The 25,288-nt window shown below is 44.1% G+C and overlaps 1 protein-coding gene and 1 long non-coding RNA gene across 3 annotated transcripts in view; one reads left to right on the forward strand and one right to left on the reverse strand.

Moving 5' to 3' along the window:
• The window catches only part of NRXN3 (neurexin 3), a 1,462,434-nt gene that overhangs the window by 232,533 nt on the left and 1,204,613 nt on the right, over positions 1–25,288 (forward strand). The window lies entirely within an intron of this gene.
• Positions 1,028–24,635, reverse strand: LOC122460539. Its single transcript, XR_006281908.1, has 4 exons — positions 24,463–24,635; positions 22,962–22,967; positions 5,221–5,225; positions 1,028–1,040 (listed from the first exon to the last, which is right to left on the reverse strand). It is a non-coding gene; the product is annotated as an uncharacterized LOC122460539 (long non-coding RNA).

Below are 25,288 nucleotides of genomic sequence, written 5' to 3' on the forward strand. Positions count from 1 at the left end.
TGAAATGGGTCTCTGGCAGCATCCTCCTCCAGTTTGCAGAAACTCCTTTTCCATGTGGTATCAAAGCTCATTTAACTAGGGCACAACTGCCTCAGTAGCATTACTGCAAGATGTCCTTCTTTCTGAAATCTGCAGAGCAGCTACTTGGAGTTCTGTCCATACATTCACCAGGTACAGTGCTCTGACTCAAGCCTCAGCAGACGATGGATCCTTTGGTCCAGCAACCCTGAAGACAGTGGGGCCAATTACCTCCTTGAACTTTCCTCCTAACCTCTATCTGCTATTGCCAAACAAATAAGAAAGAACAGTAGTAACACTATGTCTGAGACTAGGGTCACTTATTTAGGTGCCTAAATATTGATTTAGGTTGCTAACCCTAAATACTCAGGTTTGAAATTTTGGCTTCAATATGTTTGGACCAAATTCCCCTCTCAAGTAAATTCACTGCAGTTAAAAGGTACTATAATTATTATTACTATTTATAAATTATTATGAAGGAATAATGGGAGGAAAACTGAGAAATGGAAAATCTAGGCACAGAATATCAGGAAATATTTCTTAGTAGCAAGAGCTGTGATAAAAAGTTTCTTTAAGGGAAGTGCTGGGTGTCTTGCGAAATTTAAAACTGCACTGGACAATGCAATTAGAGAATAGACTATAGATAACAATCTTATACTGGTCCATGGCTTAGATAATACTTGATAGATCTCTTCCATCTCTGGAAGTCTGCTGTATTGCACTGATTTGCTAACTGTCTGTTTCTCTGGTCATCTATCCCAACAGAGAATCTGAGCCTCTCAAGAGATTATTTTTTGTCAATTTATTTTAAAAAACCCACACATTAGCTTTGGGAAATGTAGTGTGAGGAAGAAAGACCTCATTCATGAATATGAAGAGTTATTGAACAGAGAGATATTCACTGAGTGAAGTCAAAAGTGAGGGTCACTGACAACCTTCTTTAACGGATTAATCTTGACTAGTGATAGGAACAAGTCCTTAGCATGAAGTTGGTGTTTAGATGGTATTTCACCAGTATTAACCTCCAGGCAGTCGTGTTTACTCCCCATATTCATAGACCTACCTCATTTCTCAGTAACCCTCAGTCTACAGGCTTCCCTAACATGCATTAATAATGTATTCTGTCAAAGCTCTTTGCTATTCGTATAACAAATCCTTTGCCATTCAGTGGGTACGATGCTCCCTTCCCCATGAAGTTCCAAAATGGTGTTATGAGTAAACTCTCAGCTCGAGTCCCCATTCATAGTACTTTCTTTTGATTGCTGATCTATCTGAGAGTCTCAAGGCACTTTAAAGACATTAATCAAGCTCACAGTCCCCAGGTGAGGCGGGTCAATATCATTGTCTCTCTGTTACAGATGGGGAAACAGGCATAGAGAGGTGGAGGGACTTTCCTAGGTCACATGACAAGTTAGTGATAGAGCCAAGGACACAATGCAGGTGTACCGGTACCCAATCCCTTGTTCTAACCTCCAGGTATGCTCCTTCTCTATAACATAATGGGAGCTGCATAAGTAAATGGCTGAACAGTGAGCCCAGTTCTCTTCTCAGTTATAGATCCTTTGATTTGAAAGGTTCCAGGGGCTTAAACGTGGACAGAATAGGGTCCTATAAGTTTTCCTTATTTTGCTGCTAGTGGTGGATCTCAGAACAGTGGGGAATCTGACCGGTGAGAGCATATGCTGTCCCTGGGAAATGTCCTACCTCGCATAAGGTTGGGGATAAAGTGTTTCTGCTTAAACTAAATATCAGTAGAGAGAGGCTGAGAACACTGATTGCAACAGTGAATAGGAAGGGCTTGTAATAAATTAATTCATGCTGTTTGAAGCACTGCTTCTTTCCTTAAGTGAATTTTAGTGTGGTGAACAACCCCAGCCTGACAGTTCCTGGAGACTGAAGGCCTCTATTTAAGCACAGAACAGGTTTAACACAGCCAGCAACAATGCACACCTCCCTGTCAGTGTCTCCTCTAATTTGGGGGGCCAGTTCTAGAAGTTTGAGGGGGAGTTCCATTTTGATGGCTCATTCTTAGTCTCTCTGCTGAGTTAGCCAACAAAGGGGCTTAGATGTGCCAGTTCTGATATGGGTTTTAATGATGTGATCACCTGTCCATTAAGAACTTGGCTGAGATTCACCAGCTTATTTCACACAGGACATGATGAGTATGACTACTCTGCCAAATACCCTCCGTGGCAGCAAGTCTCAGGCCTACAAATTCAGACTTGCGGGGCTTGTGCTATGGCTCTAAAAATAGCACTGTAGATGTTCCCGCTTGGGTTGGAGCTCAAGCTCTGAGGTTCCCCCCACACTCCTCCTTGGTTTCCAAGTGGGAGTGTCTACACTACTATTTTTAACATTGAAGCACAAACCTTGCAAGCCCAAGTCTGTAGATCTGGACTCTGAGAGTCACTGCTGTGTTTTGTTTTTGGGCTGTGTAGACATACCCTAAGATGCTGACTTAGGCCAGATTTGAACTGGTGACCACATGGTTAAAGGGTCAGTATCCCGTTACTGATCATGCTTTTGCCCTGGACTTCCAGTCCTGTTGGATGTTTCTCTTGATGGTGGGCTCATCCAGAGTAGAAGAGATCTGATGGAGTGGTTGGGGGGCTGGAGAAGGCTGAATATGGCTTACCAACAGTAGCTTTGTCTATTTCCCCTCCTGCTACCAGCCTGTTTGACCCTTATGTCACTAGCAGTGCTTGAGTGGATAAACTGTACTTGCTCCATATTGTGGAGGAAAAATTCAGTGGACCAAGTAGGCCTAAACTTCCCAAGTAGGCCTAAAACTTTAATCAAGCTAACTGAGTATATGAAGCATAAAAAAAGAGTGTGGAAAATTCCATCAAGGAGCAATTGCAAACAGCATAGCTTAAGAAAATGTAACCATAACTGCTAAAAGTTAAAAAAACAAAACAAAAAACCATTAACCGCAAAGAAAACACCTGTCAATAACAGGAAAAGCTTGTTTTTGCTAAACTCCAAATAAGGCAAAGCTACTGTTGAAACTTGCACTATATGCCAAATAAGGAAAATGCTGTTAAAGGAAGGGGGTTTAACAAATTGTAGTTTTCAGCTCCTGTATTTTCTGTATATGCTGGGGCAGCTACTTAGAGCTGTTACCCCCCTTCACTTGTAATCAATAAAGGAGCCTCAGGCTTGTTCTGATCCAAACACAACGTGTGGTTAATTTTTCCACAACAATGTGCAGATAAGAATCTCTCAGGAGATCTGTTGAGAAGATCTCATTTGCTGTTACAGAGACTGAAAGCTCATCATATGTGTCACTGGCCTCTGCTGCTCTGTCAATAGATGAGAGCAGAGGCTCGGTGCCTATTTTATGTGCATTCATGACCAAATGGGCTTGCTTAATGGAGCAGAAGGGCTCATGATGAGTCGGCTTCTGGAACGGCCTCAGTTTACTCCTGGCCAAGGGTCAGGGGGATGGTGAGTGGGGGAGTATCTGGGGAGGTGAAGGTTTGTGTCTTCATCTTTTAAAAGGGAATAGAAATGGTATTCTGCAGTTCATTTTAACAATTAATTGAAAGCAGCCAGCTCCAACAGGGGGATGGGGGTCCACTGGAGATGCTTGCTTCTATTTACTCTGCTCTTGCCATGTAATTGCTGCAGCAGCAATGCTGTCATCTGGGGAGAAGAGTTCATTTTGAAAGATCACGATTGAGGTCACCTGGGGCTCGCTCTACGACTGTGCGCACCCCCAAGCTACTTGTTCATGCAAAAGAAGCTTACTGGAAGGGACAGGTTCCCTCCCCACATCCAGTGACATTGATGCCTTGTTATTGGCTCCTGCTTGGGTGGAAATGGCTTGGTTGACTTGATTTTCCTGAATGATCAACTCAGCTTTCATTGGAGAAACCCCAAAGGAACTCTTTGCTCCTGGGATTTGTGCAGTCCTGATGCCCATGCTGCTGCTTGCTTTTTTTTTTTTAAATAAGGTGGCTGCTGTGGTGGTGTACTGCCTTTTTAGCTCTGCAGAGCTGAGGCCAAACTTGGCTTGCATGATGAATGGAATGAGTTTGATGGGTCTCAGCCTCGTTGCTAGTGGACTCTTTCTCCATAATGCAAAACTAAAAGAGTGAGGTAGGCTTGTTTGATTCTGCTGAGGAAGGGGTTGCTGCAGTACAGAGTGGGTTAAAGTCATTAGCAAAGCTCTGTGGGGAGCCCAGCACTACAGTAACAGGAATGGTGCAGATCAGGAGTGAGGTACATGGGTTGAGTTGCACGTGTGGAGGTGGATTTCCTGGCTGGGATGATTTAGTTGGTGTTGGTCCTGCTTTGAGCAGGGGGTTGGACTAGATGACCTCCTGAGGTGCCTTCCAAACCTGATATTCTATGATTCTATGACTGGAATAGCAAAGGATACTGCTGGTCAGAAAGGAGGTGCATTGTGTAGCAGAGCTGCTCCAGGAGTGGCTGAAATCCCCAAGCTGCTGCTCCAGCTAATGTTCCATTAAGATGTCTTCAGGTGTAGAATCTCTTTTGTGCAGAGTTTTATTCCCACTCACCATTATTGGGACTGCCTGCTGTCTTCCCCCTTTTCTAGTGAGACCTTTGGCACTGACTAAACAGTGCAGAGGGCGTTTGTCTCTTCCAGCTTAAAAGGACCATAGACAGTCATATTTAGGAGGAAAGGCTCTATGGGGTAGCGGAACATCTCTGAGAGTAGGCCTGGTGTGCCAAACCTCTAATCCTTCTGCATGTTACCGTCAACTAATCACCATATCAAATGATATCTACTTGAGTTTTCTTGCTGGTTTCTCATCTATGGAAAGCTACTGTGGGCTGGCCTTTTGTTGCCTACTGTGCACTTTATAGGCCTCTGGGAAAATTTGTCTCAGGCTCATATGGATAACCTGATCTGGGTAAAATATTAACTCTGACGTTTGTCATGTTCCTTCATCCCACAATTCAAAAGGGCCTTCGAGTTTGAAAAAATTCACAATTATCCCCCCTTTATTTTTTACTTCCCACACATCCTGAGCCCCATGGTACTGAAAGTGCCAAAATAGAGGCTGTTCTAGCAGTGGGTGGCTTAATCAAAACCTCTACTGAATACCAGCAATGATAAAAGAAGCTTTAATTTAAAAAAAAAAACCTAGGACAGAAAAAGAATTATAGAAAATAGTATTGAAAATCTGTTAATTTAATTATATAAATCAATGGAACATGCTCACCTGGAACACTCTCTTCAGTTCTGAATAAACTGGAAAAAGTTTTTCATATCTGAAAAAACATAGATGTGATTCAGAGATGGAAAACCAAATGAGGAGAGGCCTGGAAAGTTTTCCATGTGAGGAAAGATTGAAAGGAATAGAAATATTTAGTTTAGAGAGGAGGTGAATAGAAGGGGACATGATAAAGGTATGGAAAATAATGAATGGTCTCAAGAAGGCAAATCGGATGCTTTTCTTTATCGTTTCATCATGCAAGAATAAAGAGACATTGAGTAAAAATTATAAAATGACAGATTTAAAGCTGATCTAAGACTTTGTTTAAACATACCACATAATTAACCTGTGCAACTCATTGTCATCAGATACCATTCTGGGCAAGAGCTTAGAAGGATTCCAAAAGGATTATCTAGAAATGTCTAATGAGAACATCCACCATTACATTGGATAAGGCAGCTTTTTAGAAAGGAGTATAAACCCTTATGCCTCAGGGCATAAACAAAGCACTAACTGGTAGGGGTAAGGAATACATTCCTTTCATTGTCCTATGGAGCTTCTTGCATCTTTCTCTGAAGCATCTAGAACTTGCCATGGTCAGAGAGAGGATACTGTACTAGATGGATCTTTAGATCCTGATCCTCAAAGATTAGGCCTGTTTAGATCCTGATAGTTGGTGTGGGCCCATCTCTGCCTACTTCCATCTCTAACTTCCATGAAGGGAATGCAATCAAGACTAACCCATGGAAAGTACATTTTAGATTGTTAGAAACCTTCCCTTTGAAAACCAGGGGAGCTTGTGAGAACAGCACACACATTACCTAGATTTGAAATTCAGAAGAAATTGATGGAAAATCTTTTCAAATATGGACAGAATGCTTTGGCTATCTTTTTATGCTCTGAACCCACCAGCGAGAACTGTTAATGGGGATGGAGCTTGCATTGTGCTTCCGCAGTCGGCTTAGGAGATCACCTGAGATAAATGCCATTCATGGTGATCCAGTTCTGTAAGAGCTAATGTGTGAGGGAATGGGAGAAAGAAAAGGGAGTCTTACATGAGATAGGGGTCCCAGCTCCCGGCAGTGCTATATAAATAGGAATGATAAGGGAAAGGAAGGGGCCACCTGCCTCTTCTGAATTGCCTATGTGAAAAAATAAAGAAAACAATCTTGCTGCCTATCATAAGATCAAGACGGGCAGCTTTCAGAGCCAAGACAATGTTAGTGGGATTTAAAAAAAATTTAAAAATGGATTTTGAAGCAGGCCTTCATTTAGAGTTTGTTTACAAAAATTAAATAGAATCCAGCAGCGAAATATTTTAACTCAAGTTAGAGTGGCAGCAGGGGCATTGGATTTCCAGGGCCAGCTGATAAGTTTTTGCTATGAGTCTGCCTTACTCCAACCACTTGTGATCAAGTGAAAAATGAATTTCAGAAGGTTTGGGAATTTGATTCAGATTTTGCTTTATCTGAACTTCTTGAGCCAGAAATTGGTGATCGAAATCTCCAGATGAAGATTTTAAAGGACAGAGCCCCAAAAAGGGGTGGGGGACAGCACACTATAGAAATCCAAGCCCTCTTCCCTTTCCCAATGTGGAGCTTGGCTTCTCATCTGGCTGATGCTCTTGGACAGCAGAGCTCCTCTCAGTCCTCTAGCCTGTACTGCCAGGTGAAATTTGCAAACTACAAATGGTGGCAGTGACTGAATGATACTATAGTGTGAGTGAATGTGGGTGGGTGGGAGTGACAGATGGATTAAGTAAGAGAGAGGGATATGTAGAAGTGCGACAGATAGCAGATATGGGAGGGGAGGTAGCGAGAACCCAGTGTAGGGAAAGAAAGACAAGAGGGATAGATGAAGTGGTGGGGGGGAGAGAAAGGACACCAAAGATAACACAGGAAAATGTACACTATGCTCTATTATAGGAAAGAAAAGGAGTGAAACAAGGAAGGGAAAGAAGGAAAAAAGCATGTTACAATTAATTAGAGTACCAAGTGATAGAGTGTCTTTAATTGAAGTGGTTGTGGGTTTGGGAAGTGGGGCTTCTTGGTACAGATATATTTTATCCTGTCCAGTAGGTGTTGATCTTGAACTAGGAGGTGTTGGGTACAATTTCAAGCCCTGGCTTAGTGGTTATATTATTTATATATATATATATTATATGTATATTATATTAACTCCTGGGCTCTGTTCCTGCTTCGCTAAGGGAATGTGATCCAATGGGTGGATCATAGACTGTGGAAGCCACTGTCACTTCTACAGTTGGGGAAGCTGTGGTATAGAAAGGACAGAGCCAAAATTGTTAAAAGTAGCTATTGATGTTGAGTGTCTCCATTTTTGGGAGCCCAACTGGACCTCATTTTCACAGGTGCTGAGCACCCACAACCCTTGCTTCAGTCAGTGGGATCTGTGTGTATTCAGCACTTTTGAAAAGTAGACCCATTGTTCCTCAAATGGGACTGTGATGGGGTGTACCAGACCCTTTGAGGCCCCCTGCTGGAGGCCTCGTGGCCCTGCTCACCCTGCCCCAGAAAAGGCCAATGGAGAGGGTCCTCCACGCTGCCTAGAGTGGCTTTGTCCTCAATCAGGGCTGAGCAGGCTAGTATAAGAAGAGCTGCAGGGCTGGAGTGAATTCAGTTCCTTGTTAGAGCTGCAGGTGTGTGGCTGGCTGAGGGAGCTGCAGGACCTCGTACAGGGCAGCACTGCCAGAAGCTGGGGAGAGCGAGAAGGTGCTCTGGGTTGGTTGCTGGGACTCTAGGACAAGGCCCTGAGGTAAGGGTGAAGATGGTGCGGGGCTGCAGGAAAGTGGTCCAGGGAATTAGAACAGCAGCAAGGCTTAGATAAAGAGATATGGCAGATGGTGGCTATCTACAGTGTCCCTGGGCTGGGACCTGGAGTAGTGGGTGGGCCTGGGTCTCCCCCATCCTCCATTAGCCACTGGGGGAAGTGGCCTGGACTTTGGGGAGGCACCCCAGAAGGGGAACTGAACCCTTTAGTGGCTTAGCAGGAGGGGCCTGAAATGCCCAGAGAGGGCAAGGGCATTGCCCCCAGGGGAAGCCCTGGGGTATGGCTCAATATCAGGGCTGAGACCATTGATAGACTACAGGACTCATTAAGGACCTAAGACCAAGCAGGGCTATGGGGAGAGAAAGTGCAGGCCCCCACACACCCAGGCAGGGGGTCCTTTTGAGAGGTGAGTGTTCCCCATTACAGGGACTTATAAAATGAACGGCCAGTTTTGAAAAGGTTGATCCTAGTGCCTCACAGTCGCACAATGAGCCAGCGACAGAGTTTGGAGTGGAACCCAGGAGCACTGATTGCCAGTCCCCAGCCCTGACCACTAGACCAGCACTGCACTTATTGGGTATCATGATGCACTGATGTTGTCCAGAGAGGGAGTATTTTTAAAAAGTTGGCAGCCTTACCCTGCTCCCACGTCATTAAACTCATGCTGTGCTCTTCCCCAAAAGGCCTGACTTCCTGATAGAGCTGGGGATCATGGCAGATGTTTCTTTGAGCGCATTTGCTTTACTCCCTCCTTAATTTTCTTTGCTGTCTTTGGAGATGGAGGAGGGTTACAATTATTCCTACCGAGACGTATTTTATATTAAGCGGGATGTGTAAAGACAACCCCCCCACCCGATAGCTTGGCCATTCTGAGAACAAAGAAAGAAATCATGGTGGGGAGGGAGGAGGCGTGTGGAAAATGATCATGTTCCACTTAAAAAAAAGATGTTTAATTTCTGGTAACTTTGAAGATTCTAGTTGCCATAACAACTTGCTGTGATTCTTTGTGGCACAGTTTTCTTCACATGGTTTTTAAGAATTTTCTGAGCTGTGACCAGAAAATGCCAACAAAGATTTAACCAAAAGAAAAAAGAAAAACACAGCCCCAATTATCAGCTTCCCGGTAGCCTGTGGTGCAGTGTAGAGTGTTGGAAACATAGGGTATATCTTCATTGCAGTGTTAGCCCAGATGATAGGCACCTGAGTGTGAGCAGCTGCATTGCAAAGCCCTACCTGAGTTAGTGTGTCCTCACTGATGCTGCACTCACCCATGAGTGTCACTAGACTTCTAGGAACATATCCCATGATTCTTTGTGCTGCAGTAAGTTGAGTTTCTCTATTGTTATTTCCAAGTGAAGTGTTGGAGATTTTGTCTGTCTTGGGCCCATGGTAACTGGAAAGGCACTGGAGGACTATCAGCCCTCGAGAGATTTAACCTATATCCTCACTGCAAAGTGGGTGGGTTACCAGCCCAAGTGAAAGAGGAAGTTGGGCTTTAACCCACAAACCCAGCGCTGCCCACTAGCCCAGACTGAAAGCACTTGAATAAGAGTCTGGGGTAACTTTGCATAGAAGACATACAGTACGCTTAGAATGCTGTGCTAGGAAAGCAGAGGCCACTCTCTTTTCCTGCCATACTGGGGACTGGCTCTCCCAGTAAGCAGAATGGCACTAATGACTGGGTCCCAGGTATCCTGTGCTCAGAAGTCAGCCCTTGCTACAGAATTTGTGCTGCAGTATCCTTTTGAAAACATTGGGCATGATTCTCAACTGGTGTGAATCAGCATATCTCTATCTTTGCATCTCATGAGAATCTGGTCCATTGTTTCTACACCTCCGAGTAGAAGATAACCTGAAAACATGGCCTGAATGTAACTGATGTAGCAATGCCTGCCTGTGGCTGTGGGCGGTTAGAAACAAAAATTTTGAGAGGAGTGGGACTGCCCCGTTCGTGGGGCTTATGATTGAAACCTACATGGCAGTTTAGTGATCAGCATTGTTAACTTTTTGCTGCTGATCAGTTTAGCAGAAACACATGGTTAAAATGCTTATCCCACAATCCTAAACAGACCCCTCTCCCCACACCTTCCCAATGTTACGTATCCAGCTGCCAAAACCTCCAGTTTTCTCCCACTCTTAATTTCTGTCATGCAGTTATGTTGTCAATACAGAAATCTTTGGCCTACTGAAAATGTTGACCGTGTAAAAGAAATAGAATTTAATGACAAAATAAATAACAGGCGGTGATGACTGTATCCATGTATACACATGGGCCAATCACTGTGGGATCTAGTGCCTCTAAAAATAAGGAATTAGTAGTGGTTGTGGTACTTTGAGTAACTTTAACTGTGATACAGTGTAGTGTTTTTATGTTGTCATATATTACATTACACAACTATGGATATAAACTACAATACTAAACTTTGATACAAACTAAACTTTCCATTGAATTTGTATTTAATTTGGCTTGGAAAATAATCCATTTAAACATGATATCAAGTTGTTTCACTGCACAGTTCAGCACACTGTTAAGACACATATATTGTGTAGGTTTTTAGTGGATCTAAAGTCTAATTCAAAGCCCATTGCAGTCAATAGGACCTGGATCTGCAAAGGTACGGAGGTGCCTAACCCCTGATTTAGGATCCTAAGTCCTGTTTTTAGGATCCTTTGAGGTTCTCAAAACCCCACTTGGCTGCTGCCTAATCTGTAGGCACCTATGTTCCGTAGTAACCTATGTTTCCGCCTCCGGGCATATGCAGTGCTGCCTCATGCTAAGCACCTGGATGCCTAAGCCCCAGAGTGGTCCATGAATCAGGGGAAGATAGATGCAGCTATCTACTCTTACTTAAATGCTTACCATCTTCTGTAAAGTGAACAGAAGCAGTAAAGAGGCTAGGGGAATGTGGCCATCCAGATCTGTACAATATTGTATTATATATGTTCTCTCCTCCTCCCCCACCTTTGAGAAATCTGCCTCTTGTCACCTCTGCCACAGTGCCTGTGATCATCACAGCTCTGCCAACTCCTCTGCTGACCTCTTCCCACAGGTCTCCATTAGTACAATGTCTTTTCTGGAGCATACCCAAGTCCCAACTCTCCAGTATCCGGCACATTCAGAAGCCTGGTGCCTATCTGCACACATGCCTAGCCACATTATACCACTGGCTTGGGCCATCTCCTCACAGATATCAAGAAACCCAGTCATACCACTGTGATGTGCAAGAGAGAAATGCTAGCTTAAAACCAAATAACTTCAATGGCTCCCCATTCAGTTCAAGATTGATTTCAGAGCTCCCCTGCCTTGGTTGTAAAACTCTCCAGCTTTATCTCTTTATCTCTCTTACCCTCCTCATGTGCATAGCACCAGCCTCCTTTCTGTTCTTTCATATAGTGTGGCTCTTGTTTGTGCAAGAACCTTCTCCTCTGCATCAAGATGCATGTACCTCTCCACCTTATTAACTTGCCTTCTAGTTAAAAGTGTTTTTGCAATCATAGACATGTAGGACTGGAAGGGATCTCAAGAGGTCTTCTAGTTCCCTGCACTGAGGCAGGGCTAAGTATTAAGTACCGAATGATTGGAGAATTGCTAATATAGTTCCTATTTTTAAGAAAGGAAAAAAAAGTGATCCGGGTAACTACAGGACAGTTAGTTTGACATCTGTAGTATGCAAGGTCCTGGAAAAAATTTTGAAGGAGAAATTAGTTAAGGACATTGAGGTCAATGGTAAATGGGACAAAATACAACATGGTTTTACAAAAGGTAGATCGTGCCAAACCAACCTAATCTCCTTTTTTGAAAAAGTAACAGATTTTTTAGATAAAGGAAATGCAGTGGATCTAATTTACCTAGATTTCAGTAAGGCATTTGATACCGTGCCACATGGGGAATTATTAGTTAAATTGGAGAAGATGGGGATCAATATGAACATCAAAAGGTGGATAAGGAATTGGTTAAAGGGGAGACTGCAACGGGTCCTACTGAAAGGCGAACTGTCAGGTTGGAGGGAGGTTACCAGTGGAGTTCCTCAGGGATCGGTTTTGGGACCAATCTTATTTAATCTTTTTGTTACTGACCTTGGCACAAAAAGTGGGAGTGTGCTAATAAAGTTTGCAGATGATACAAAGCTGGGAGGTATTGCCAATTCGGAGAAGGATCGGGATATTATACAGGAGGATCTGGATGACCTTGTAAACTGGAGTAATAGTAATAAGATGAAATTTAATAGTGAGAAGTGTAAGGTTATGCATTTAGGGATTAATAACAAGAATTTTAGTTATAAATTGGGGACGCATCAATTAGAAGTAACGGAAGAGGAGAAGGACCTTGGAGTATTGGTTGATCATAGGATGACTATGAGCTGCCAATGTGATATGGCTGTGAAAAAAGCTAATGCGGTTTTGGGATGCATCAGGAGAGGCGTTTCCAGTAGGGATAAGGAGGTTTTAGTACCGTTATACAAGGCACTGGTGAGACCTCACCTAGAATACTGTGTGCAGTTCTGGTCTCCCATGTTTAAAAAGGATGAATTCAAACTGGAGCAGGTACAGAGAAGGGCTACTAGGATGATCCGAGGAATGGAAAACTTGTCTTATGAAAGGAGACTTAAGGAGCTGGGCTTGTTTAGCCTAACTAAAAGAAGGTTGAGGGGAGATATGATTGCTCTCTATAAATATATCAGAGGGATAAATATAGGAGAGGGAGAGGAATTATTTAAGCTCAGCACCAATGTGGACACAAGAACAAATGGGTATAAACTGGCCACCAGGAAGTTTAGACTTGAAATCAGACGAAGGTTTTTAACCATCAGAGGAGTGAAGTTTTGGAATAACCTTCCAAGGGAAGCAGTGGGGGCAAAAGATCTATCTGGTTTTAAGATTCTACTCGATAAGTTTATGGAGGAGATGGTAAGATGGGATAATGGGATTTTGGTAAGTAATTGATCTTTAAATATTCAGGGTAAATAGGCCAAATCCCCTGAGATGGGATATTAGATGGATGGGATCTGATTTACTGTAGAAAATTCTTTCCTGGGTATCTGGCTGGTGAATCTTGCCCATGTGCTCAGGGTTTAGCTGATTGCCATATTTGGGGTCAGGAAGGAATTTTCCTCCAGGGCAGATTGGAGAGGCCCTGGAGGTTTTTTGCCTTCCTCTGTCGCATGGGGCATGGTTGACTGGAGGGAGGCTTCTCTGCTCCTTGAAGTTTTGAACCATGATTTAAGGACTTCAATAGCTCAGACATGGGTGAGGTTTTTCATAGGAGTGGGTGGGTGACGTTCTGTGGCCTGCGCTGTGCAGGAGGTCGGACTAGATGATCAGAATGGTCCCTTCTGACCTTAGTATCTATGAATCTATGAATCTATTATCTAGACCATCCCTGACAGGTGTTTGTCTAACTTGTTCTTAAAAACCTCCAATCAAGGGGATTCCACAGCCTCCCTCAGTAATTTGTTCCAGTGCTTAACTATCTTTATGGTTAGGAAGTTTTGCCTAATGTCTCACCTAAATTTCCCTTGCTGCAATTTAGGCCCATTATTTCTTGTCCCCTCCTCAGTGAATAAGGAGAACAATGTATCACTCTCCTCTTTACTACAACCTTTTATGTACTTGAAGATTATGTTCCCCCTCAGTCTTCTCTTTGCTAGACTAAACAAACTCAGTCTTCCCTCGTAGGTCATGTTTTCCAGACCTTTAATCTTTTTTGTTGCTCTCCTTTGGATTTTCCCCAACTTGTCCACATCTGTCCTGAAGTGTGGTGCCCAGAACTGGACACGGAACTCCAGTTGAGACCTTATCAGTGCTGAGTAGAGTGGAAGAATTACTTCTCTTTCTCTCTCCCTCTCCTGTTAGTATTGAACCCTCTCATTGTGCTGTCAGCTCTATAAAGTGCTTTAGGATGCTGCATGAGTGGTGCTATAGAAATTAATGGTGTATGTGTGCTGTACCTGGATCCAAACCACCTGAGTGAGAGTTAAAGGTAGTGCTGGATCAATAGTTCAGAGTAACTTTGAGAGCAAACATTCAAATAGATTTTCTTTGTCTTTTTCTGTCCCTTTTTAAAATGACAAGAAGTAGAAGAAATGCAGGAAAGAAAAAAAGCAATTTTCAGGCAAAACACTCCACTGTGAAAATCAAACATAATATTCTAACTATGGACGTGTCGGGTTATGGCCATCATCTTTGTCTCCCTCCATTTTGCTCTCCATCCATTATCTGCCTTTCTTTAAAGGAGCCATTCTCATTTTGGAAATGGAAATATTTTGTGTGTGTGTGTGTGTGTGTGTGTGAAATAAAAATCTAATTATCCTATTTTTCTCCTGCCTGGATCAAAGAAGGAGAGAAACGGAGGGTAGGAGAGAGAAACCATTTTGTACTGTTGTATATCAAACACCTTAAAACAGAAAAAAGCATTAAGGTTACAATATGAAGAGAGGACTGGCTATCTCAAGGGATCAGGGAATAGAAAGCAGAGTCTTTCATTTCTAGGGTACTGGTTCCAGTCCAACTCCAGGTGTGGGGAATTAGCTGTCTTTGGGGTTTTGGAGCATGGAATATGCAGTCTTCTACCTCTAGGACAACAGTTACCTCCAGCCCCACCCTGAGGAACCAACTGGGTGAGGGAAATCAGGGTATGAGATATGGAGCCTTATAGGCTGTGATTCTCAACCTTTCCAGATACTGTACCCCTTTTAGGTGTCTGACTTGTCTTGCGTATCCCCAAGTTTCACCTCACTTTAAAACTACTTGCTTACAAAATCAGACATAAAAATGCAGAAGTGTCACAGCACACTTACTGAAATTGTTTACTTTCTCATTTTCACTATATAATTATAAAATAAATCAATTGGAATATAAATATTGTACTTACATTTCAGTGTATAGTATATAGAGCAGTATAAATAAGTCGCTATCTGTATGAAATTTTACTTTGTACTGACTTTGCTAGTGCTTTTTATGTAGCCCTTTTGTAAAACTGGGCAAATATCTAGATGAGCTGATGTACCCTCTGGAAGACCTCTGTGTACCCCCAGGGCATGCGTACTGCTGGTTGAGAACCACTGCTCTGTGGCACTAGCTGGAAACAGGCCCAGGTCAGCTATGATCAAGATTACTATCTGATTGTTTTCTCGTGCTCTCTGAGAAATTAAAGTATGTGTGTGTGTTGGCATCCCATACTTAGCACACCAGCATAGCAATTGACAAGCCATCGCCTTAGCCTCCTTTCCCAGTTGAGGGAGGGGCGACAAGTTCGATATGTTCCTTACCCGGGGGTACGAGTGCCGGTGGTAGTAACCACTGACTCATCTGTTGGGGGACTTGCAATTGCCGGATTTTGCGCCAAATCCAGCATGTCATTAGGCTGGTGACAAAAACCACCACTACTTGGCACCCCAAGATTATTATGATGGGGTGTAGTGCCAAATTCAGGACGCCTGTATCAGTGAGGGACCATCCCAATAATACTTCCCACCAGTGGTGCGACAGGTCCTGGCCAATTCTTGCAAATACCTGTTTAATTTCATTGGCATTATGATGCACAGTAATCATGACTCTGCGCCCTTCCTGTTTTGCAGTATGTAACTGCTTCTGTAAATCAGAGTGTACAAGCAATGTTTATAAAGCAGTTAAAAGGGGCACAGGTTTTATAGTAGAATACAAAGTATAAGACGCTTTTAACTGGCTATATTTCAATTCAGGTACATGAAATTCAAAATCACATCCCCTGATTGCTACAATATGACAGAAACATTTATTCTCATAAGGATTATGATTTACTTTATGCACAAAATTAACAAGAAATGTAGGACATCAACTTCGAAGTCATACACAATAATTTCCTAGATACACAAACACAGAATTGTTACTTACAAATGGGTTAATAGCATAATGGCATTTTCCTTCAGTTACTTCCAAACATACATCCTGAGGTTGGAGGGCATTTTTGTTACATTCATATCCATTTCCAGATTCCTCTAAACAGGCTCCCAATTCTACCGTTTTCCATTTTTGATTCTCTTCTACTACCCACACTCTGTGGTCGATAGGTTCTATTATGGTCTGATTAATATTGAGGCCTAAAGCCACAATGGGAGAAACCCATTTTATTTCTGCTTGGGACAGTAGCAAAAAAAAAAAAAGATGGTGGTTTCCTCTGACTCTTGATTATAGGTGAAATTTACCATTTTCCACCAGGCCTGTAACTCTCTTTCAGTTTGGGTGGAATTTTTCTAGATGATGCTTCTGATTTCTACTGGGAGCACCCCCTTCATACCATTGCGAATCATATCTTTTACTACATCAATCATCCATACTTGCATTTGCATACATGCCATAGCTAAAGTGCCAACAGCCTGCAAGAGGCAGCGATGGTCTTCCTCTTGGGTTTTTCCCCATTCCTCTAAGATATTTGCTACTTAGGATTGCAGAGAGCTTAATTGCTCGAATGAGACCCTAATAGGTGTAGCCAAATCTTTTATGTGAGCTCCCATTGCATTCATCTTGTTTGCAAGCACCTCCTCATTAATGCTGTTAAGGACTGCTCCTCCCATTCCATTTGCTCCCCATAAGTCTCTTTTTACCTTTCTACTTTCCCTGCTAGAACTTTCTGATTTGGGAATATTGTGTGTTTCCATCCAATTTTTCCAACCTTCAAATAAGGGCAGAACAAATTGCTTACACCAGGGCTCTATCACTGAGACCTTTGTCAAAGTTAGGTCTAGAATGACCTTTTTGAGGGAGTGAGTAGGGTCAAGAACCAGTTGCTTTTTGACATTGGTTTGGACAACATAGGGACTGATTAAATTGGTGACTGGTGGGTCCAAGACCCAAACATTGCAACTTTTTACATTTACCATGAGGCCCTTGCAGAAGCCATTTTCCTGCCATGCTAACCCGCATGTTGATGATTTCCTCACTAGCACACCAGATTAACTGATGCTGCTCTCCACATCGTGGAGACAGGAGCTCCTCTTTGAGCGGCCACTGGTTCCTGTTGGAACAGGACAGGAGGATCTTCCATTCCTTTCTTGGTGTGATTATTTGCAATTCTGTTTTTTCCAAATTTTGTCTGCTTCCCAGTGAGGTAGACAGCATATTCTAATTTAAATCGGACTGTTTGGTTTCCAGGGGCTGTTTTATCAGGCAAGTCAGTCCACAGCTGCACACATCTAGGTTGGTTACAATTATGCAGCAGCCTGTTTGTTCTCACCCAACGACAGCCTAATTTATCTGGTAGTATTTTCCAATTTCTCCCACCCATAAATCTGCTCTCCCGGGCCAAAAAGGGGAAGGGAAGATTACGGTATGCATGAGGATAGTGATGTTTCCACCAATCATTCTGGGATTCTTTAGCCGCCCAAGTGGACTATCATTTACAGTCCAAACCATTATACATGTTGCTTCCCCACTCATTCTGACAATGATGTTTATTTTGTCAAGCCTTTTAACCTCACGGAAGTGGGGTTGTATCCATCTGTGGGTCCAAGAAGATGGAGGCTTTCCCCTGTAACATATGCAGGACTTGGAGCAATGTCAAGGGTATTGTTTACTTCACACTCCAGTGTCTTTCATGCGTGGTTCTCCCATGTTTCGATCACGATGGCTTTTGGTGTACCAACATCAGAAGTGTAGACCCACAAACACAAGAGTCCAGATAGCAACATACACAGCCAGGACCACATTGCAGGCAGGGCTGTTGGACATCTGCTGACAGAGGACTCTGTAACACAAAACACACAGACTGTTCTCCCCGCTCCAGCCCCCTTCAAGAGGGAGTGAGTTGTGAAGTGTCTTAAGAGATAATATTCATTCAGACTCACTGATGTCTGAATCATGTTTCCCCCAAGCTGGGAGTACCTGGGCCTGTTGATGAGCTTCGTCTAAGGCTGACTGGGATGGTTTCCCTTCCATCGTTTTAGCTGTGAGGAGTGAAACCACTTCAGTATGTTTTTCTTTCCTGACTGAATTTCTAGCTGATAGACAGTGGGGCTAGCCTTGTTACAGGTTCTAACAGGTCCTGCCCAAATAGGACTGATATTGTGTGCTTTTTCTCTTACTTGTCGATAAATCATGTCTCCTACCTGCCATTCTTGGGGATTTAAGATGGGACCCATTCTTTTGTCCATTTTCCAAATGTTAGTTCCCAAGGCTATGGAAACCCGCCAATGGGTGTCAGCAACAACTTTTAACAGCTGCTGCATCCATTGTGAGGATGCAGGGTTGTAGGTTGTCAGGTGGTGTTTCATCAACTCACCACTGTTCTGGGAGACACATATCTCTCCCAGTCATTGCCTTGAATGGAGTTACTCCATGCGATGCCACGGACCCCCTGATAGCCATCAGGATAAATGGCAGTCTTTGGTCCCAATCTTTCCCTTGCTGGTTTACTACTTTTCTGAGAGCTGTTTTGAGAGTACGGTTAGTTCGCTTCACTTGGCCTGAACTTTTGGGGTGTCCAGCTATAGGTAGCCTTTGTTTAATCCCAAACACTTGGCAGATTCCTTTTATGATTTTTCCAATAAAGTGGGGCCCTTGATCTGAATCATTTTCCCTTGGGGTGCCCAATCTGCTTATTACTTGTTCAGTGAGCACCTGAGCTGTGGTTTGAGCTGTGTTATTTCAAATAGGGGTAGCCTCAATCTATTTAGTAAAGGGATCAACAATCACCAGACAATACTGATTACCCCTTGTGGTCCTGGGTAAGGGCCCAATAAAATCAATTTGCATTTGGGCCCATGGTCCCTCTATTCTCTGATGTCTCAGAGGTTTTTTGATTATTTTGGGATCAGCATTATTGGCTGCACATGGTAGACAGTTATTTACAAACTGCTCCAAGTCACTGCTCGTGTGGCCACCAGCCAGCAGCCTGCAATCGGGTTAAGGTTTTCTCTACTCCCAGATGTCCCCCATGATGAGCTAGGGCAATCATTTCTGTACTTAAGGCTGCAGGAACCACCCAGACTGCTTCTGGTTCCCCTTCCTTAGTTGTCAGAATTAATTTTGATTCATTCTGCCACACCTTCCACTCCCGGTGCTTTCCCTTTTTCACTAACTCTGTCAGGCTGGGATCCTGACTTTGGAGGGTTATTAAATCTATGTGAACTGAGTCTCTTTTTTCAGCCTGCTGCTATAGGAGCTATACCTTTCCCATTTCTTGGCTGACACAATATCCCCTCTCTGGCCCCCATCCTTGCTTCCTCATCTGCTCAATTATTCCATTTTGACTCCTCAGTCCCCTTCCTATGTGCTCTGACTTTTCCCATGTGTACCACAGTATCCCGGGCCTCCGCCAATGCCCACACGTATGTCAGTTTGTTGGCATGGGTTATGGGTTTCCTGTCTGCAGACCTCATCCCTCTCTTTTTCCATTCTGGTACCCAATCCACCAGGGACCAAAGGACCCAATCTGAGTCTGTGAAAATGGCTACCTCCTGAGTGGTGGGGGTATTTTCCAGTGCTACTGCTATAGCCACAATTTCGGCTGCTTCAGCAGAATATGGTGTACACTGTCCCCTCAGCACCTCGCCCACAGGCACTTTTACAGCAGCGAAGCCCACATGCGGATGGCCATTTTCGTAAAAACAAGAGCCATCCACAAACCTAACAATATCTGTTATTCCCAGCATTTCACTCAGCAGGGCCCCTCCCTCGAAGAGGGACGGCTCCCGAGACAGTGGCTCAGGTATTGGGCATTCGTGCTCTTCCCCCTCTATCAGGAGGCTGTAAGGTATTGGTGACAGTACTGGAGTTTTTTCCATATCTACATTTTTGTTTAACAAAGCAAGGGTCCATTTTGCCAATTGAGGGCTAGATACGTGGCTATTGTTGATTTTACCAGTGAGTACGTACGTCACTGGGGAGTGGGTTGTTTTCAGTAACACAGGGAACAAACTTACCAGGTATTCCCAATGCTGTAGTGCCCAAACGAGTGCCAAGACCTCCTTTTCACATGGGGTGAATCCCTTCTCTATCTCACTCTGGGTCTTGGAGGCATAAGTTACAGGTCGGAGACCTGTTCCATGGTTCTGGCTTAGCACAGCTCCCATTCCCTTGTCTGTGGTTGCTAATTGTAATACAAATGGTTCTCCTACCCGGGGATATGATAGGGATGGGGCTTGTGCCAAGGCTTGTTTTAACTCGGCCATGGCTTCCTGCTGCTGTGGGCCCCAGTTCCATTCTGCCCCTTTCTTCAACAATTCATGCAGCGGGGCTGCTTTTACTGCAAACCCTTCTATAAAATCTCAGGAAAAGTTAACCATGCCCAGGAAGGATCTCAGAGCAGTTACGTCTGTGGGGCCTGGGAGTTTGAGAATGAATTCAACCCTCTGTTGGTCAGGGGAGCGCCCTTCTTGTCCCAGGGTTACCCCAAGATAGCGTACCTACTGGGAGCACAGTTGGGCCTTCTTCAGGCTTACTTTAAACCCCGGTTCTTGAATCTTTTGCAGCACTCTGTCCAAGACCTTTAAATTTTCCTCCTGGGTCTGGGTACAGACCAGGACATCATCCACATAAGAAATCACGCTATCCTTTTCAGGCATTCCGTCCCACATTTTTGCTACATGGGCATGGCAAATAACAGGTGCGTTATTCCATCCCATGGGGACCCAGGCAAAACACAATTGTTTTTCCTGAAAGGTGAAAGCAAATTTATAGTAGCTATCCTGAGGTAAGGGGATAGCAAAGAAAGCGTTAGCCAAATCTAAAACTGAAAACCACTGGGCCCCTCCTACAATGGAAGCTATTACCTCCTGATATTTAGCTACTACGGGGGCCATAGGTGGAGTCACTGGGTTAAAGGGGAGAAAATCCACCAGAAGCCTCCAGATTTTGCCATCACTCTTAAGGATGGGCCATAGGGCAGAATTGTTAGTGCTGGGATGTTCCACTAATACCCTTGGCTCAAAAGCCCATCAGTTGTTTCCTTTAGGCTAGTTTCTGCCTCCTTTGGATATCGATACTGCTTCTGGGGCGGAGGATCAGGGCCTGTGTCTAGGATTTCTGCATCAATTTTACCACATTCTATTTTATTCTTGGCCCACACCTCCTGGTATTTCTCTGCAATTGCTAAAACTTCTGGGGGCCAAGCAGGCCATTCCAATTCCTCAGATGCCTTAAGAGCTGCTATTCGATAGCTGTCTGAAATCTCCACAGGCTCCCATGGGGTGCAAGGAGGCATTTCCCACAAATGCACAATCAACTAGCATGCTCAATTCCCTCAGAGCATCTATTCCTAGAATACCTTCTCCTCCCAAATCCATCAAACCAAATTGCCCTTGGCTCTTCATTGTCCTCACACTATATGGGATTTTTTTATAGACGAGGACAATGCTTTGTGCCTCATTAAATCCCTGTAAGGTTTTGACTTCAGCCAGAGGTCCAAACAGGTGTTTATTTTGGGTACTAATTAGGGAGTAGGTGGCACCTAAGACTACTAGTAAATTCTGTCCAAACGCCCCTCCTGCAAACTTCACATAAAGTGTGAACCTCCCCCACTCATCGGTGTTTAAGTGTGCCACAATTGGGGGATCCTGGGGTGCCCAGCCTCCCTATAGGGCAGGAATCGGTGGTGCACTGGTGCTTTTTCCTCGATGCTCAGCCAGTTTATGTTCTGCCAGTTTTGCTAGGAGTTTAGCAGTAGGCAGTCGGTCTATCATTTCCTTTGGCTCATATTTTAAAAGCTGCTTCCAAATTTCCCCATGCCATGGGTCGGGGGTTCTGCCTCGACCCTTATGGGGTCTGTCATAAATATAAGGGGAAGGATAAATACCTTTAAAATCCCTCCTGGCCAGAGGAAAAACCCTTTCACCTGTAAAGGGTTAAGAAGCTAGGATAACCTTGCTGGCACCTGACCAAAATGACCAATGAGGAGACAAAATACTTTCAAAGCTAGTGGAGGTGGGAGAAACAAAGGCTCTCTCTGTCTATGTGATGCTTTTGCCGGGAACAGAAAAGGAATGGAGTCTTAGAACTTAGTAAGTAACCTAGCCAGATATGCGTTAGATTCTGTTTTGTTTAAATGGCTGATAAAATAAATTGTGCTGAATGGAATGTATATTCCTGTTTTTGTGTCTTTTTGTAACTTAACGTTTTGCCTAGAGGGATTCTGTATGTTTTGAATCTGATTACCCTGTAAGGTATTTACCATCCTGATTTTACAGAGGTGATTCTTTTACTTTTTCTTGAATTAATATTCCTCTTTTAAGAACCTGATTGCTTTTTTCATTGTTCTTAAGATCCAAGGGTTTGGGTCTTTGTTCACTGATGCAAATTGGTGAGGATTTTTATCAAGCCTTCCCCAGAAAAGGGGGTGTAGGGTTTGGGGAGGATTTTGGGGGGAAAGACATTCCAAGCGGGCTCTTTCCCTGTTATATATTTGTTAGATGCTTGGTGGTGGCAGCAATAAAGTCCAGGGGCAAAAGGTAAAATAGTTTGTACCTTGGGGAAGTTTTAACCTAAGCTGGTAAAAATAAGCTTAGGGGGTTTTCATGCAGGTCCCCACATCTGTACCCTAGAGTTCAGAGTGGGGAAGGAATCTTGACATGGGATAGTGGTGGGATTTTAAAGGTGTTTACCCTTCCCTTCAGGAGAGGGTCTGTCTTCTTTTTCTTTTCCGTGTGTGCTATTTGGAAGGGCTATAGCAGTCACCTTATCAGGTTTCCTTTTACGAGGGTGCATATCCTTTTGGACCTTATAGGCCTGCTTTGCTCTATCCTCAATATCTCTTGTTCGAACTGCTGCCAGATCCATACCCACCAAGGCCATACGAATTAAAGGGAGATATCCTTGGATTAAAGCTTGCTTGAAAGGGAGGGCTGCAAAGTCTGGGTTAATGACGTTTGTCAGCCCAGAATGTCTCCATGCCAGTTTATTTCTGGATACATAACTTTCTACTCTCTTCCCCGCCTGTTGCTTCTCTTGGACAAATATAACTGTGGGGCCTTCTCCCGGGAAGAGGATGTGTATTACTTCCCTCTGTGTATTTATATGCTTCTCTGTAACATCTGCTCCGGGTGGGGCCCCCATCTGGATATCATAAGGGAGCCCTGCAAAATCCTCAGGGGACATCCACTCCCTGCATATAGCTGCCACATCAGCTGGAGTGAATCCAGCCATGCTAGATACTCTTACCATCCACACCAAGGCTGTGCTCCTACTCAGCAGGCCAACTGATTTCCCTACTGCCCTAACCTGGTCAGGGATAAAGAGTCTAGTCTCCACCCGCTCCTCTGTTCCTTCCTGACCTCCTTGAGGTCCCCTTTTTGTGACAGAGGTACTGACTATGTGGGCCATTGGAGGAGGCCTTTGCAGCTCTTCCAGTGATTCCCGTAGGGCACTATATGGAGACTGCCCGATGTGATCCAGGGTATGAACCAAGGTCCGTCAGCTCATAATTGCAATAAGGGGGACATGCATTGGGATCCTCCTCTGATTCTATGTCTTCCTCGCAGCTACAATTCCCTCTGATCGCTGCCATGGTCCCCCTTTGCTCTCCCAACTGAACCTTGAGGGCACAAATCTGTCTCCGGCATTCCCCATGGTCTGCCTGGGTTCTGCTTTGTGAATCCTTCAAAAGGACTCTGACTGCAGCTTTGCTTTCCGTGGTCTGCTGTTTCAACTCAGACACTTGCCCCTGCAACTTACTGCTGACCCACTCACTGTCACATACCTGCTTCTGCATTCCTACAATCTGTGCTGCTTGTGTCAGAGACGTAGCTCTGAGAGCATCAGATTCTGCCTTCAAATTAATCACTTCACTTTCCTTTTCCACTCTGATTCTTTCCAATTCCTGCTCCTGGTCTTTTAACCGATCTAACTCCTGATCCAATGTTGTCGCAACCATCCACAACCCCTGCAAAGCAGCCTTTTTCTTTGCCCTAATATTCGGACCTCCCCACCTTCCTGCACTAACCCAGATATCCCATTGCTTGTGGAGCTGCAGGAAGGCTCTGGGGCCAGTGAAGGCACCAGGCTTCCAAGGTCCATTACCTGCATACTCTTGTACAAAATCTGTCAAGCTGTTTCCCAACATCATGTTCAACTGTTCATTCTTTTCAGTTGTTTCCCTGTCTCTGGACATAATTTCTCCACTCGAGCAGGCAATCAGCCTGAGTTCTGAGTCCCAGTAACGGAATGTATCCGTAAATTAACTTGCAAACTGCGACATGGGAACTTGTAGGGAGTGACACCACCCCACCGTCTTTTACCTCCTATTGCAATGGACAAACTACAAACTGTTTGTACCATCTGTCTCCTTCCTCTCTACCACATCCTCGCGGGGGCCTCCAAATTCTGTTACCCGGGGTTCTTTCAACCCAAAGCTCTTGGTAACTTTTACTCTCTATGAGGTGGTGTCAGGAAATAAATCAGGGGAGACACGGCGGTCCGACCGATAGATTGCTGGCACAAACAGGACAACACAAGAGTGCTTTCACTTAAAGCTAAACTTTACTTAGTCTCAAGCACTTACACACGACGCAAAAGGTTCGTAAAACACCCCCAACTGTTGATAATTACCAAAGCTGAGTGTGGCTCTCGAGTGGCACAGCGGCAGGCTTCCGGTGGCCAAATCTTCTGTCTGCCGGTGGGGACTGCAAGATGTATCCAGAGGGAGAGTCCAAAATAAGTCCAACTACCTCAAACTTCCCCCTTATTTATACATTAGTAATAGAATGACATGTCCCTTAAAGAAAACTTGTTAAGTAAGCAGTTTCAATAGTCAAGCAAGAGGTTCCTTTTGATTATCGATTAACCAGGTGTGGGTTTTTCCAGAGTTTGCAGCCTTGAGACCCCATAGACGGTCCTGGGGCACATCCTGCTCTTCGAAAATGCATGTATCAGCCACTTCAACACAATTCTTATCAGGAAGGACACAGGGTGAAGTTGCCCTTTCTGTGGCACCCAAAACTCCTCCCCCTTTGCTCCCCCCCACTCCTGCCTTGGTCAAACTGAGAGTGCTGAATGGCCAAATTATAACCTGCAGACTTGGCTGTTTTTAGCAATAAGCCATAGTGGTTTCAGGCATTTTACCGGTTTGCCAAAGTCTCCGTGTACGTGTGTGTGGCGGGGAAATATAGATGATAGCGTACCAAGGACCAGGTTAACTTTTTCTCAATATCATGTCACAGGTTATGGAATTCAGGATATGTTGAGATCTAGATGAAGCAGAATTTTTCCCCCATATAGGGTGCCTACATCATCTCTTTGCAAAGGCCTGCCTCTCAGTAATGATGGCTGCAGAATTGCCAGCAGCAGCTTTTCTGGAGACGAGAGAAACCAGGGGAAGCAGTGCAGTC

The sequence above is a fragment of the Dermochelys coriacea genome, chromosome 6 (genome assembly GCF_009764565.3).
Source record: "Dermochelys coriacea isolate rDerCor1 chromosome 6, rDerCor1.pri.v4, whole genome shotgun sequence".
Taxonomy (NCBI): Eukaryota; Metazoa; Chordata; order Testudines; family Dermochelyidae; genus Dermochelys; species Dermochelys coriacea.